Source organism: Parasteatoda tepidariorum, chromosome 11, assembly GCF_982258835.1.
Source record: "Parasteatoda tepidariorum strain Cologne lab strain chromosome 11, Ptep-v5.0, whole genome shotgun sequence".
Taxonomy (NCBI): Eukaryota; Metazoa; Arthropoda; class Arachnida; order Araneae; family Theridiidae; genus Parasteatoda; species Parasteatoda tepidariorum.
Window position 1 is genome coordinate 91,991,110 of NC_141765.1, and position 15,773 is coordinate 92,006,882.

General features: G+C 31.5%; 1 long non-coding RNA gene across 1 annotated transcript in view; it reads left to right on the forward strand.

The window, feature by feature from the left end:
• Positions 1-1,133: 1,133 nt before the first annotated feature.
• LOC147801888 (uncharacterized) overlaps positions 1,134-15,773 on the forward strand; it is a 39,652-nt gene continuing 25,012 nt past the window's right edge. The window contains exons 1-2 of the long non-coding RNA XR_015430601.1: positions 1,134-1,505; positions 4,524-4,606. This is a non-coding gene — a long non-coding RNA (uncharacterized LOC147801888). The remainder of the gene's footprint in view (positions 1,506-4,523; positions 4,607-15,773) is intronic.

Consider the following 15,773-nt stretch of genomic DNA (forward strand, 5'->3'; position numbering starts at 1 on the left):
TGATACAAAAAAAAAGGAAAACAGGTAGGTTATAAAGAACTATGTTGCTGTTGGCGATAATTCTGAAGAATCAGTCACCAACAAGCTTTTCCCATAACCGATATAGTTTCGGTTCTATAAACAACCTTCCTCAGTATCTGAACAGTGTGCTGAAAGTGCTCAAATTCTTAATTTAATGCTTTTGACTTCCAGCAATAAATTGCTTCGTTACTTCAATAAATAATGCTTTTCGGCTGCTTTTAATAAACTGTTTACTCTCAGCTCTGAGTACAGTCCAATTCAAGAAAAATTCTGTACTGACCTCTCAAAACCCCGGAGTTTGATTAGTGAAGACAACTCTATGAACAGATTCTATGAACACTCGTTTAGAACCGAAGAAAAATTTCGAAGCTTTTACAGTCAGTAAATAGTGGTAAACTACGAATTATATCTTTTTATTTATCATCTAAAGTATAAATCTAAAGATATTGATTAATCTACTGAAAGCTGTCAGCCAATTGTATGTTTCTTTCTTCATAATAAAAATATAGTTTTCTCATATTATTGTCTGACCATTTTATCACGTGATCAATGCTTTTATTTAAATGTTCTGAGCCGTGGTCGGTGGTGGTTCGGAGGATAAAACATTCACCTCCCAATGACGTGGCCCAGGTTCGAAACCCACTGGTGGCTGGACGATACGAATTCTGTTCCCGGCTGGCACCTTAGAATCCCTTTGCCGCCGGAGTCTCGCAGTGGACTGATCGTTAAGACTCGGTTCCCAGCAGATCACCGAAGTCAAGCATCACTGGCTGCGGTCAGTGTGCGGGTGGGTGACCACTTGGATCAGTCTGCGTAGGGACCGAGGCTGTGCGGTATTGGTCCTCGTTAAACTGTGCTACCGTAAAGTGCTCGACTTCGCGCGCAGGTCGTCGGGCTACCGAAGCGGGGGTGCCATCTCCTCCGCAGAGGATCAAAATTGTGATGGCATGTTTTCGGATCATCCTCCGGGATGTTTCCCAGACCGTCGCCAATAGCCCATTGTGCTGCTCTAGTGCGACGTAAATTAACAACAATAACAACAACCGCCGGTCTTATAGTGGGATTTTTGTCTTGACTGTAAAATGTAACCGTAACTGTGCCATATTCGCAGTTTGTAAGTAAGTAGAAGTTGAATGATCGCCTCCGAAGAGGTTGAAATGTTAATTTTCAAAATATTAATGTTTGTCTGATCTTGTGTGCTACATTTTTGCTTAACATTAAATGTTTTCAAACAATGGACTTCTGTGAAAGACCTTTGACTGGTTTGTTCCACAGTTGCAGTTCTGTCTGTGTAGTCGGTGTAAGGACCGATGAAGCATCGCAGGTGTTTGTGTCTGTTTTAGTTGTAGGTTTTTAGTTCTTGCGTATTGTACTGTGAGTCTTATGTGACGCTATGTGTAAATTATCACTCTGGATATGTGTTATCATTAAGGATATTCTGTTGTGTTTGTGTGAGAGTCGCTTTGCATATCAAGACAACAAAGGTGAGTTCGATTTTTTATCCTTACTTTCATTTGATCGCGAATTAAAGCTTATGCGGGCCCTGAGGTGAAAATACTCGCAATGGTCTCGTTCGTTTTCTACCTTTTTCTATTCTCTTTTATCGTTGTTGAGCATTGGATTCCTCTAATATTTTGAGCATTGGTTTTATATTTTAGACTCAAAATGAATTGTGTCATATTACCTGTACTTAAAATTTATGAGGTACTTTTCGATATTTATGTAGATATCAGTCGATGTATTATAAGTTTTACATTCCTTCATCGAATTAATTTTTGTACCTAATTAATATTAATTAGTTTGTAGCAATCTAGTTCTTTCCTTATGTCAATTTGTTGTTAATTTTTTCAAAAACGATAATAATTTTTTTCCTCCCCAGATACTTAATGGTGGTAGTGGTTATTAAAATATTACTTCGCAAATACGAATTATTAGTTAATTACATTATTGAGTAGGCTTTATTTACTTTATATAATATTTCATTTGTTATACAGATCTTTACAATGTAGATTTGGAATTTATTGTTATTGATATTCGAAAAATTATTTTCCAGCATTAATACTTTTTTAATACTTTCATTTCTGAGGTATTTCCCCTGAGTTTTTATTCTCTCGAATTGATTTGTTGATTAAAAGGTCTTGTTTACATTGATTACAGTATTATACAACTCTGCTGGAACGTACTAGGCTCGTATTGTTATCATACTTTGCATTATAATTGCTGTTTCTTAACATTATTTACTTAACATTTATTTCTTAACGTTTTTTTAACAGTTTGGACTAATGTTAAGAGTTTTTTTTTTTAATTCTAGTATAACCTTATTGTTTTATTACTCTTCTGCTAGTAGGGTTTTGTTTATGCTGCAGATTCTATATTTATAGCACTCTAACTTTAATATTTAGTCTTGTTGGAAGCGAAATTAGAACGTTTGACGAGCTACGCATTTTCGTTATTATTAACTCTTTAAGATAATAGTTTAAACGTAATTTTGTTTTCTTTTTGTATAATTACATTTTAACAAGAGAAATTGAAACCATCGCCCGTTGCTTGTTCATAATTACTATTATTTATTTATTTTAAATATTGTCATTGTCACATCGAGTTATAAGATATTTGTCACCAATTTAGTTTCGTATTACTACGCGGCGAATATGTTCTTTACTTCAAGATTTTTTGACACTCGCTGTGATTCTTTTTAAAACATTCTGATTACGAGTATTCGTTCTAAACTAGAATGTTTTTTTTTTATTATTTATATATATATATATTTTTTTTTTTGATCAATATTTCATAACTTGTTACCTAAGGGGAATGGATAAAATTTCAATCGTGTTCGTCAAGGAATTTTGCAGCGATTACAGTTTATAATTCTTTGTCGTCTTATTTGTTGTTTTTTAATTAATGATTCACTAATTTGTCATGTTTTTCGAATTATCCTATCAGTTGAAAACTTTTAATATGATTTTTGCAATGAAAATGTGTAGAAACTTGTCGGCGTCAAAACTTCTAAAAATGAAGGGAAAAACGATCCTTTTTAATTTGAATCAATTTGAGATAGATTTTCATCGGTAAATGTATCATTGTTGGAGATGTTTATGTTGACATCAGGTAGATGATGATGAAAATTTATAACGATTTTGGTGTTTTGCATAAGATTAAGTTTTGAAACGCTGTAATTTTATCTTTCTAGATCATAAATTCAAGAACATTTATATCCGGACTGATTCTGTCAAAAAGTTTTCAGTAATTTAAAATTTTGCCAATTGCTGTTCCTGTACTAACTTAATATTCATTTTAAAAAGGAAATGACTCAGTGTGTTAGTGTTCTGGATCATTTCATACTTTATACTAGAATTTTGGTGGTCTTCATGGTCTTCAACGTAAATGGCTAAGTCAGAAGCATAATGTTAGTGTTCTTGTTGTTCTATACTTCATGTTAGAATTTTATTGCATATTATGTTCCTTATTCATGGTCCTTAGCGTGAATGACTTAGTGAGGATTAGTCTTCTTTATTACAGTGCACTCCCGATTATCCGGGTTAATCACCGGGACAGGTCGCACGGACAATCGAAAAACACGGATAATCCAAAAACTCCTTTTATTAAAGAAAAATTCAATATCAGTACAAAAAATATAAAATTACTGACATTTGCATGCATAACATCAAACTAGGAATTTTCCTTATTAAAAAATGTGTAATGCGTCTTCGCCATATATCGATACACATATTTTACGAAACGCAGTAATGTCACCGTTATCAAATCCTCCCATATAATTTATTTTAACATTTCCACAGAGCAGCAGAATGAGAAATTGTATTTTATTCATTTACTAAATCTTCTGCATCAGTTACTATCATCACTATTTGATTTAACAACATGACGATGTCTTCATCATTCAAATACTGGAAGCCAGGCTCACATGCATCACTTTGAAACCAATCTTCTAAATTTTCTTCCTCAAGAATTTCGAAACCTTAGATTTCTTTTGCTTGTTCGAGAATACTGTTATCATATTTTTCTTGAACATCTGAAGAGGATTGTTCATCAAGCGGTATGATCTTTCTCCAAGATCGTGATAACGTAGACGATTTTACCCTTGATCATGCTGCTGATATACTGCAATCTAATAACGAATATTGCTTCCAAAAATTTGGTAGTGTTATAACTTCATGAATCAAATTTTTTTAATCTTGAAAATGTTTCGCTTATATTTTTTGTGTGACTCCGGAATGAGCACGGATGATCCGCAAACCGGATGATCCGAGCACGGATAATCGAGAGTGTATTGTATTTCCTAATTCAGGTTAAATTTTTTGTGCATATTATTATTATTATGTTCTTTATTCCTGGTTCTTAGCGTACTGTTTTCCTTTTAACTTACTGTGTATCTTCACCCAAGCTTTTTCCTTCTATTTTTTTTCTGGATGATTAGTTGAATTCTTCCTATGTTCCAAAATAATTATTAATGACATCTTTTTTTTTTTTTTTTTCAAGAGTAGCGGTCTTTTGAAGTGAAAGAAGAGTCTTCTCCCCGAGAAATAGAAACTTGAAGAAGCGTCAAAAAAAAAAAAAAAAAATACAGGTAAGGTAATTTTACTTTTAATTAAGAACGGAAATAAATGTTATTGAATTTATTGAGCATATTTTTAATTTTTACAATGTTATTGCTGTATCTTTCGTAAGTGCGGGTAAGTTCCAACTAAGTCCTCCACGGCTAGTTTGTCCCAATACTTGATCCAGGAGTTTTCGCCTGGGTTCAAAATTACAAGGCTGCGGAGTTGAACATGATGCACTTAAACTCAAAATTCGATCCGTTCAAGATAAAATTATGTAGTCTGACTCCATTGTTGTTGGTGTATTTTTATTGACCGGAAAATGAAGGATCCAGTTTTCCCTCATTGACCTTCATAATTGTTGGTTTTCACCAGCATAAAATGAAGGTTTTTCTATAAAATATTTTGCATCCCTAATTTAAAGGACTTATTTTACTGTGCTATTTATTCTCCTCTAAATTAAATTTCTTTAATATAACCTACATTTAAGAAACAGAATCGTTGTCTAAACTTATTAATGAAGCAATTTTTTAGTGCTAATTACTACTATAAATCAGCTAAACCATTCGTTACATCAGCTTCATGCACAATGTGGTACATGCACAAATTATACACCAGCCTGTTTGGTAAACGAAAATATTAAATTACGGTTGTGAATTCTCCAAATTCATTAATAAACCTTTTTAAATATTTTAAAAATTGTTTGCCAAGCAAAGTTGTTTAAGTTCACATATAGATCTTAATATAATCCTAAAAGAAATGTTTATACGTGCGAAGCGCAAACATAATTTTTCAATAAGTGAATAATTTCAACTGAATATTTTCAATTTCAAATGTGTTTAATAACGACACTGTAAAATGATTCTAGATATAAGAAATATGGTAGAAACTACTGACCCACTATATTTCTGTACTTTTTACCGTAAAACGTAAGCTATAGATTTTTCTGTTTTCCTTTACATGTAACGCAAAAGTGGGTCAGTTCCAGCAAAAAGAACTCGAATTTCGAAGGTAACTACGAAGGCAAATTTCTTCCAATACTTGATCCAGGAGTTCCCTTGTCTTCTGGATTGGGCTCATATTTTCAAGACTGCGGAGTTGAACATTAGTATTCGTGAGCCCTAAATTCGGACGGTTGTTCAGCGATGGTTTTAAAAATAAAATTATTAATTATGGGCCGGGATAGCCTGGTTGGTAGGGCGTTGGACTCGAGCTTGTGGTGGTTGGTTGTGTCCAGGAGATGAATAGACGGAGCTTACATTTTAATTAGTAGTTATTTTAATATTTAATTATAAAGTACAAAAGGGGAAATATGAAAGTTAGAGCAGTGCGTCTACAATGGCGGTTAGGCTTTTTTTTGTGAAAATGACAGAGACAGTTACTGATCGTAACTGTCGCGGTTACGATTAAGTTAAGTTCAGTCGCCGCACACTCCCCCGCCAGTATCAGGGTACTGATACGTAACGATCGGGGAAGGTAACTCTGCGGCCTGATCTAGTCCGTTGTGCAGGTTTGTCCGGAGAATCTTTTGGTAGACTCGGTTCTTTTGAGGGAAAAGTTTGGATCGTGTTTGGTTCGGATTGAAATAGTCCAAATGCTGGTTGGAGACGGTCAATAGAAATTGTCTGTTCTTTTTCACGTATCATTATGGTGAAATGTTTTTCACTTTTTCGTATGACTTTAAATGGTCCGTCATACGGAGGTTGTAGAGGTTTTCGAACAGAGTCCCTACGTACGAATACGTGTGAACAATTTCTAAGTTCGGGATGTATGAAAATTCGACGATTTTCATGGTGTGACGTCGGTCGAGGTCTTAAGTCTAGAAATAGACGTCTTAATTTACAGACAAATTCTTGTGGAGGATCATCCTTTGTAGTGGGAATCAAGAAATCACCTGGTAAGTGTAATGTCTCACCATAAACTAGTTCAGCTGGGGCTGCTTGGATGCTTTCCTTAACTGTGGATCGCAAACCGAGGAGAACCACTGGTAGAACATCTGTCCAATCTGTTGTTGCATGGCACTTCAAAGCGGCTTTGAGTGGCCGATGAAAATTTTCTATCAGGCCATTGCTTTGCGGATGAAAACTTGTTGTTCGGCAACGCTCAATTCCAAGCAATTTCGTCAGGCTGTGGAACAATGATGATTCAAAGTTTGTTCCTCTGTCAGTCGTGATGTAGGTTGGTATGCCAAAACGGGCAATCCAGCCTGTGAAAAACGCTGATGCTATAGTCGTTGCTGACATGTCTGTGACTGGGAAAACTTCTGGCCAACGTGTATAACGGTCTATGCACGTGAGACAATATTGGAATCCTCTAGATTGCGGAAGCGGTCCGATGAGATCCAAGTGTACATGATCAAATCTTTTTGAAGGTATGGGTATTGATTCAAACCGACTTCGAGTATGTTTGTTGATTTTAGATCGCTGACAGGCAAGACATTCTCGAGTCCACTTCACACAGTCTTTGTTGATGGAAGGCCACACAAATTTGGAACGGATCAGTTTTGATGTAGCTCGAGTTCTAGGGTGTGACAATTTGTGAAAAGTATTGAAAATTGTACGACGATGCGATTGTGGAATATATGGACGAGTGATTTGAGATTTTGTGTCACAAAAAAGTGTCTTGGAGGAGCCAGGAATTACAACTTCTTGTAATTCAAGTGACGAGTTTGTACTCAAAATTAATTTCAGTTCAGGATCATCACGTTGCGAATCGGCTATTTCGTCATAGTCCACTGCAGTAGGTGTACGAATTGTTTCAACTCGAGATAACATATCAGCAGATATGTTATCTGCGCCCTTAATATAACGTATGTCGGTGCTGAACTGACTGATGAAATCAAGGTGACGGTGTTGACGTGGCGAATATTTGTCCCATTTCTGTCGGAAGGCATACGTTAAAGGTTTATGATCAGTGTATTTTGTGAATAAACGTGCTTCAAGCATATGTCTAAAATGTTTAATTGACAAATATACCGCGAGCAATTCCCGATCATAAGTGCTGTAACGCGTTTCCCTAGGAGTAAGTTTTTTGGAGAAAAATCCGAGAGGTTGAAAATCGTTACCTATCAGTTGGTGTAATGCCCCACCAACGGCGAAATCTGAAGCATCGACGTGCAAGGCGAGGTTAGCATCTGGGGAAGGGTGGGCAAGAAGCATTGAATTTCGAAGTAACGCCTTACAGTTATCGAAAGCTTCGGTAGCGGTTGAGGTCCAATCGATGATTTTGTTTCGAGCTGGGCTACCTTTTAACAGATCATGTAAAGGTTTTTGAATTGCTGCCGCGTTAGGTAGATGCCTACGATAAAAAATTTAATAAGCCTAAAAATCGCTTAAGAGGACGCAATACCTACCCTCTCAATGCCAGCTGCTAATGCTTTTTCTATGGGAGCTTCATTTGCTAATAACTTTTTTGCATTTTGATATTTTGGAAAAATTCTTTCAGCATTTGAAAGTTCATAGTTTACTCTAAGGTCTTATGAAATCACTTTTTGTTTTACCATAAATTTTAAATTATTAATGGAGTTTAAATATCGGTAATAGACACATCTTCTTGAAATCCGTTTTTTATCAAAATTCATTTAGTAAATCCTTATTTTTTAGTTCACTTACTCGAACTATACATTTCAAGCTACCAGAAGAAATAACTAGTAATTATTTTCTTCAATTATGAAATGTGTTATTAGGAAAGAAAGATGAAAAAATTCTTAAAAAAATTGGGAAAAGAGCCTAAACCACGCCTCCCATCTGTCCTCCCTTCATTTACCAATACGAGTAAAAGTTCTAGTGGGGAGATCTTTTGGGGGGTTAGGAGAAAAGCCTCTTTACTTTCTTTGAATAGTTGAGGGGTTAAATAGCCTTGGGGTCTTCTGTTGTGGTTGAAAACAGTTTTTATTTCATTCTCTTTCTTTAAAATGAGTTAGGATGGAAGACTTTCTTTCGAATTTTCTTATGTTATTTATTATTATTTTTTCTTCTTAATTTTGGCAATAACAACTTATCAAAACATTGTAGGATAAATATATTTAATTTGTTAATTATATATATCAATTAAGCTAACAATAATTATGCAATCTTCTGTAAAAAATTTTATGTAGCACTTTTAAATACGGAGTTAAAAAATAGTAAAAATTTTAAACTTCGTAATTTAAATTATAATATTGTCATTAAATTTTTCTTAGCTTTATATAAGAGGTTAAAAATTGAAACTAGCAATATGAAATTTCTTTACTTAAATATCAGTCCTAAATTTCATAAAATTAACAATAAATTTCAGAACAGTCACATGTGGGTCTAATACTTTCCTAATTAAACTTGGCACCTTTTTCTTTAACTACTTAAATAAAATTATCAACAATATTATTAAAGAGGATTTTTCTTGGATTATCACTAATAATCCACCGATTTTAGAATTTATTAAACATAATAAAATTAATTCTATTGCCACTTATGATTTCCAAGATCTTTTCAATAGCATTCCCCTTTCTAAACTAAAAGATGTTCTTTTGAATTATTACTATGTTTTGAAAAAATCTTTAATTGCGATTTTGATTATTGGGAAATTCCAATTAATTTTTGTCTTTTCAATAATTATCTTTAAAATGGAAAAGATATTTTTTTTTTCCTAGTTGATGGAATACCGGAAGGACCTAACGTTTCATCTCTCTTAGCTAATTTTTTGTTTGCACTAAAAAAAAGAAATTGTACTCTTAATATTAAATTTGTTTTAGATTTATTGATGATTTAATTATCTTCAATTTTCATGAATATACTCTTTTATTTAATAATATTTACCCCTAGGAATTAACCTCGCTTCGTAATCATAATGATAGCTTTAATTTTTTGGATTTGGGTATTATAAAAGGAGAAAATATCTGCTTTGTTGGTCTATTTTATAAAAGAAATTATTTTTATTTTAAGGCAAATAAATTATTTGGAATTCTAATGTTCTTAAAAATATCTATTTTAATACCATTTTTAATCAAATGTATAGAATTAAAAGATTATGTAGTAATGTTTAGTTATCCAAAAAACAAATAGACAAAATTTGATAAAAAAAAAACAATGGTTACCCAAATAAAGTAATTAAATTCTATATAAAAACATTAAGTTAATTGTATGTTATTGTGAATAAATTTACTAAAAAACTTCTTCGTTAATTTATACAATTTTTACCGTGTGCAAATCCATTACGGGCAAATCCTTGGCTGAAATTATGTGCATAACAGGCAATTCATATTTCCTTCTCTCTCTCTCTTCTGTTTTATTTATTTTTTTCTTAAATAAAAGTTAATTTTCTAAAATTATTAATTGGCAATTTCTTTAAATTATCCGATATAATAACCGATATGCGATTTATATTTTAATTTCTTCACTAGCAAATGCTAACTATTTCTGAGCATCATATAATGTTACTCAGGTTTTTATGGTCGTAAATATAGATTACTAGTTTTAAATATGAATATTATATTTTCCCATTTCGTAAATTTTCCTAACTGTTCAATAATAATGAGTTTTTCTGAAAATACGTTTCATTTTCTTTACAGTGCTAACAGAGTTAAATGAACATATTTCATTTTAGTATTTTCAAATCTAATTTTTATTACTGTGCAGAGTCATGTATATTTTTGAAAAGGAAATTTTTTTCCCTGTATAATTTGTTTTATTCCCGTTTTATTTTCCCATTTTCAAATCTCTGCCACTATTTAGCATTATGTGTTTATTCGAAAAGATACTTCTTGACTGTATCAATAAATTTTATGATCCTTGTAGTATTCCACATTTGCAAATTCTAATTATTTTTTAGTATTATGGTATTCTAAAGAAATGTTGCGTTCACAGTGTTTACTGATTTATAGTTCATATTTTAACTGCATATTTGCATGTTTTTCTTATTTTTTAGCATCATATGTATTTTCCAAAAAACGTTATTTTAGTAGAAGCAATAATAGGTTTAACATGTTATTCTTATAGTTGCAAACTTTCACAGCTGTTATGCTTTAGTTTAATTGTAAAAAAGGTTTTTTTCACGGTGCGACCAGACATAAATAAATTTTTCCGTTATATTTTTACTTTTGTTGTAATTTAATTTTCTGTAATGCATGTATGCTATATTTATTTTTGTCTAAAATTGTATTTCAGTTCTTTATTTTAGTATAATTTTCTCCTTTTATTATGTTTTCGGTCTGAATTATTCACAGTTAATGAATCAGGATCGCTATTCTGTAAAAATAAGTAAAACCCAGATACAGTGAGCAGGTAGAAAATTAGCAATTCGTTTAAAGTAAGCTCAAATTCTTTTTTCGCAGGTATTTAAATTTTTTTATATGTTTCAAACTATCTCATACTTTTAAAAGTATATAACTTCAACTTTTTTTTACAAATGGAGTAATACACATTTAAAGGCGTGTTTAAAATTAGTTATTTTGTTGAAATGAATAATACGTGTGGGTTACGTTAGATATTTATACTATAATTATCTGTCATCATTAATACGTTTATTTAATGAACCTCATCGGAAAATATCTGGTATGGCAAGGGCACAAAGCACACACACACAAAAAAAAAAAAAAAAAAAAAAAATCCATTAATGTGCATGAAGAAAGCATAACAAGAAACAAGAGAGAATCGGTTTTCCCTGTTTCTTTTCTTTTTAGACATGAACAGAGAAAACCAATAAGTTTTGGCAAGTTCCAAAATATACATCATCTTCTTGGATGCCGCTTTACGTCAGTGTGAAATGCAACATTTACCCTTTCATATCATGCACCTGGATCATTGTTACTACTTGCAAAGACATTTGCGGAATATATGACAGAAACCGTTCACACAAAACATTTTTTAAGCCTCTCACTTTTCACATAGACAAAGCCAGAATGCGAAGTGCTTGTTGAAAGGGCCTTTAGGCTTTCAACTTAGCATTGATTAATAAATGTAGCCTAGTGCAATACCAGAAAATGCTGTTTCGGCAAGCATATTTTATCATTCGGCAAGCATATTTCATATTTTATCTTCAAAATTTCCACATTTATTTAGCACCATGAGTTTGCCCGAAAAAATACTTGTGCTAGTTTACAGAATTGCCTAGTATCATGAGTTTTCTCAGTAAAATTTTGCTTTCACAGTGTCAACGATTGTATATTATAATTTTCCTTCTCGCAAATGCTCTATATTTCTCAGCAACACATGTTGTTGCTCAGATTTTTATTTATTTTGTTTTATATACTAATGCTAGATTTAAACATGAATATTATATTTTAACATTTCTTAAAATTTTTATTGCCTGCTCATCATAATGCCTATTTGCTTTATTTATTCTTGCCTGACTTTATATTTTAATTCTATATTTTAGTATTCTTTTCTTTTCTTTTGTTTTTTTGTCAGCATTATTTGCAATTATTGAATCAGAATTATTATTCTCTAAAATAAGTAGTTATAGCAATTTGACAGACTTGCTATTAAAAGTCGTTACTTTATATGTATTCAAATAACCATCGCTAAAACTACATTTTGGATAAATCAATTTTTAATTTATGTCACAATTAATTTATTTTAATCCAAGACATACCATAAATTTAATAACATACAATGTATTCAGATTAATTTAATCATGAGACAACGGGGATAGGGGAGTATGTAGGTGATATTAGCGAGTTGCATTAAAATTTTTAGAAAAAAAAATATAACACCAATTTTTAGTATTTTACTGCAAAATAGCTTTTATCTTTAAAAACTTTTTTAAAGAAAATTATATTAAAAATCTTTTGTTGAGAAACACGTTTTTATATCTTGCAGGATATTTCGATGGCTATTTAAAATTGACAGAAAAATGTTCACTTTAAGAAAATAATTGTTTACTTCGACTTTTAACTACTACAAAATGCCCATAATTAGCATTGTATTATTTACTTTGCCAATTTTACCTTTAATTAACTTTTTGATATTACATTCCTTTTTTCCATTTGTGATAAAGTAAGAGTTGTGTTCTTGCTTTTAGCCCTCATTTTGTCACCATATGTAAACATAATAAATCTATTGCAATTATACATTTCTTGTGACTCAAGTTATACTGTTTGTAATGCACACATGTAAACTATTTATATTTGCTCTATTTTGTAATTTAAATTTTTTATTTTTTCCTTTTTATGTTTTTATCTTGATTATACGGAAGTAAAAGATCAGGATAGTTATAAATAAAGATTTTTTATGCTTTTAATTAGAGAGTTTTTTTAATTGCATGCTTCGCCCACAAAATTAGAGTTTTTTGTAATATTACAGTCATTTTCTCTATTTTTGATTTATTATTTATTTTTGTGTTTGCGAAGTTCTGACATATGTCTGCAAACTTATCTGCGTTATAAATAAGTTTATATTTCATTACGTAAATAACAACAAAAAAGTAACATATGTTTCAAACATATGTTACAAAACATATGTTTCATACATCAAAAAAGTAGTTCGAGAAAATTTTCTTCACTGAATTTAAACACCCAAAATAACAAAATGGCCATTTTTTTTTTTTTAAATATAGTGTCTCTTAGCTTTTATATGTATCTGTATGAACAGGTGTGTGCTCATAGATACACAATTAAAATGAAAGTAAAGAATTCAAGATGTGATCAAAACAAAATTTTAAAACTTTAGAGAACAAAGTAGAATAACAGAAAAATAAAAATCGAGGGGAAATTTTTTTTTAATTCGTTGATTATCAAACTATACGCTAACAGATGTTTCATCTGAATTCCATCTTTCTGAGGCTGAAGTAATATGGAACATGTGGTGAGAATTCGCTTTAAAAAAGGAGAGTAAATAAATAATACTAAAATACAAAAATAAATAATACTCAAACAGAAATTTTAATAATTCAAATGGAGATTGAAATGTATGAAACAGAAAAGAATATAAAATTATTGAAACGGAAAAAAATAAAAAATTATTTTTGTGTAGAAATATTTATTTTTAAATTTTCTTTTTCCTTTGCACAAACACACACCCATATTCTAATATACGTATGTGTCTTAAACTATTGAAAATGAAAGGAGAAAAATTCTCAGACAAATACAAAACAATGTAATTTGTAATTCAGCAAAATTACAAAGCAATATAAATAAATTAAAAAATTTATTGAGAAATTATTATACTTATTTACAGAAAATAAAATTTTCCCGGATGGTGAATGTAAGTTTGAAAAAGATACATCAAAACAAAAATTTTCTTTGATGCAATTTAAAAAGCGTTTGATTTTTCTTTTATCATATTTTATAATTAATTCTTATTTTTTTATTTTTATAACTTTTTATTATATTAGTATAAGTTTTAATAATTTTTTCAATTCTGTATTATGACTTAATAAATTGCCTACGTTTTAATAAATTATGTATTTTTCAGAATTTTTATAATTATATTTCTTTATATATTTACAGCTCAATATAATTAGCAGTTCTAGCTCCGATTATTAAAACTAAGTTACTTTAATTAATTCCATTAATTCCACACACATTAATAAAAATTTATATTCTTCTTGGTGTTTTAATTTGAAACGAATTAATTGTAAGATATAAGTAATCCCCATTATCTTGTAAACACCTATTTACATACAAATAAATAGTTAGAATGTCTATTCTGAATATTTCACAACGAAACTAAGAATGGGTTTAAAAATAAAAGACCGCGTACCCAGAATCACTTTTCGAAACTAATGCTTATATTGTTCAGTTTTGCTAAGGGAAGGATGGGATAGTTTAACTGACCCTCTATCATATATCACTGTCACTGTACCAATTCACTCCTCCCTCAAAGCGACGCCCCCAAAGGGTGACTATTACAACTCTGATTTTGCCAATTCCGGTTTTTTATCTGGGTATCGCGTCCTCTTAAGCTCTTTGATCGTATTTGGCTTTAGAAACCGGTCGATTACTTCGATGCGTTCAGTAAGAGGAGTGATACCTTTATCGTTTACTGAATGCCCTAGAAAAGAAATTTCAGTAAGATGTTGAATATGCTCTTGTTCTGAATTGCTAGAGACTAAAATATCATCTAAGTACCAATAGCAGAAAGGTAGATCTCGAAATATTTCATCCATAAAACGTTGAAATGTCTGGGCAGCATTACAGAGTCCGAAATTTAGAAAAGGAAACTCGAATAAGCCGAAAGGGGTGGCTATCGCGGTTTTAGGAATATCAGCCTCATTAACTGGGATATGATAGTATGCTCTGACGATATCTAATTTAGAAAATATTGATTTTCCATAGAGAGCATGTGCGAAATCATGTAAATATGGAATGCCATATCTATCCGGGACGGTTTTTGAATTTAAGAGTCGATAATCTCCTAATGGTCTTACATTCGAATTTTTAATAACAACGTGTAACGGAGAAGACCAGGGACTTTTTGAAGGACGACATATACCTTTTTCACACATTGTTGAAAATTCGCGCTTAACTGCTTCGATAACTTGCGGATGTAAGCGACGTGGCTTACAATGTACAGGCGAACCTGTTGTTTCAATGTGATGAACAGTAGAATGTTTAATAGATTTTCTTTCTTGCGAGGGGTTAGTAATATCCGAGAATTCTTGTAATAAATTTTGAAAAGGCATATTATTAGATATAGTTTGAACTGAGCACTGAGAAGAATTAGCAAAATAGCCGCTCGACTTTAAAGAAGTGTTTGAATCAATGAGACGTTTATTCTTCAGATCAACAAGTAATGCATAATGCGTTAAAAAATCAGCGCCAATTATTGGCGAGGTGACGTCCGCGAGAATGAAATCCCAGCCAAATGAACGACGGAGGTTAAATGATTATTTTAAAATGTTTTGTTCCGTAAGTTTTAATGGGTGAATTATTCGCGGCATATAGCATTATGCTGCTTGGCGTATATTTATTTTTACTGTTTTACTGTTTTATTTTTACTGAAATAGGCAGAACGCAACATGCGCTTCTCGAATCAATAAGAAAATTTAAGTTTGTATTTTTATCATAAATGAATAATCTGTTGCCTAATTTATTAGCCTCGGAATCTGCAGGCAAAATAGATGACGTGGCACTTATTCGTTTCCCGAATTAAAAGAATAAGGTTGTTTACATTTTACCGCATCTTTTCCAAAACGAAAATGATAAAAACAAAGAGAACGTTCCTCTGATTTATTTCTTGTTTTTGAGTTTGAACGGTCACGAGAATTTGATCGGCGCCGGTA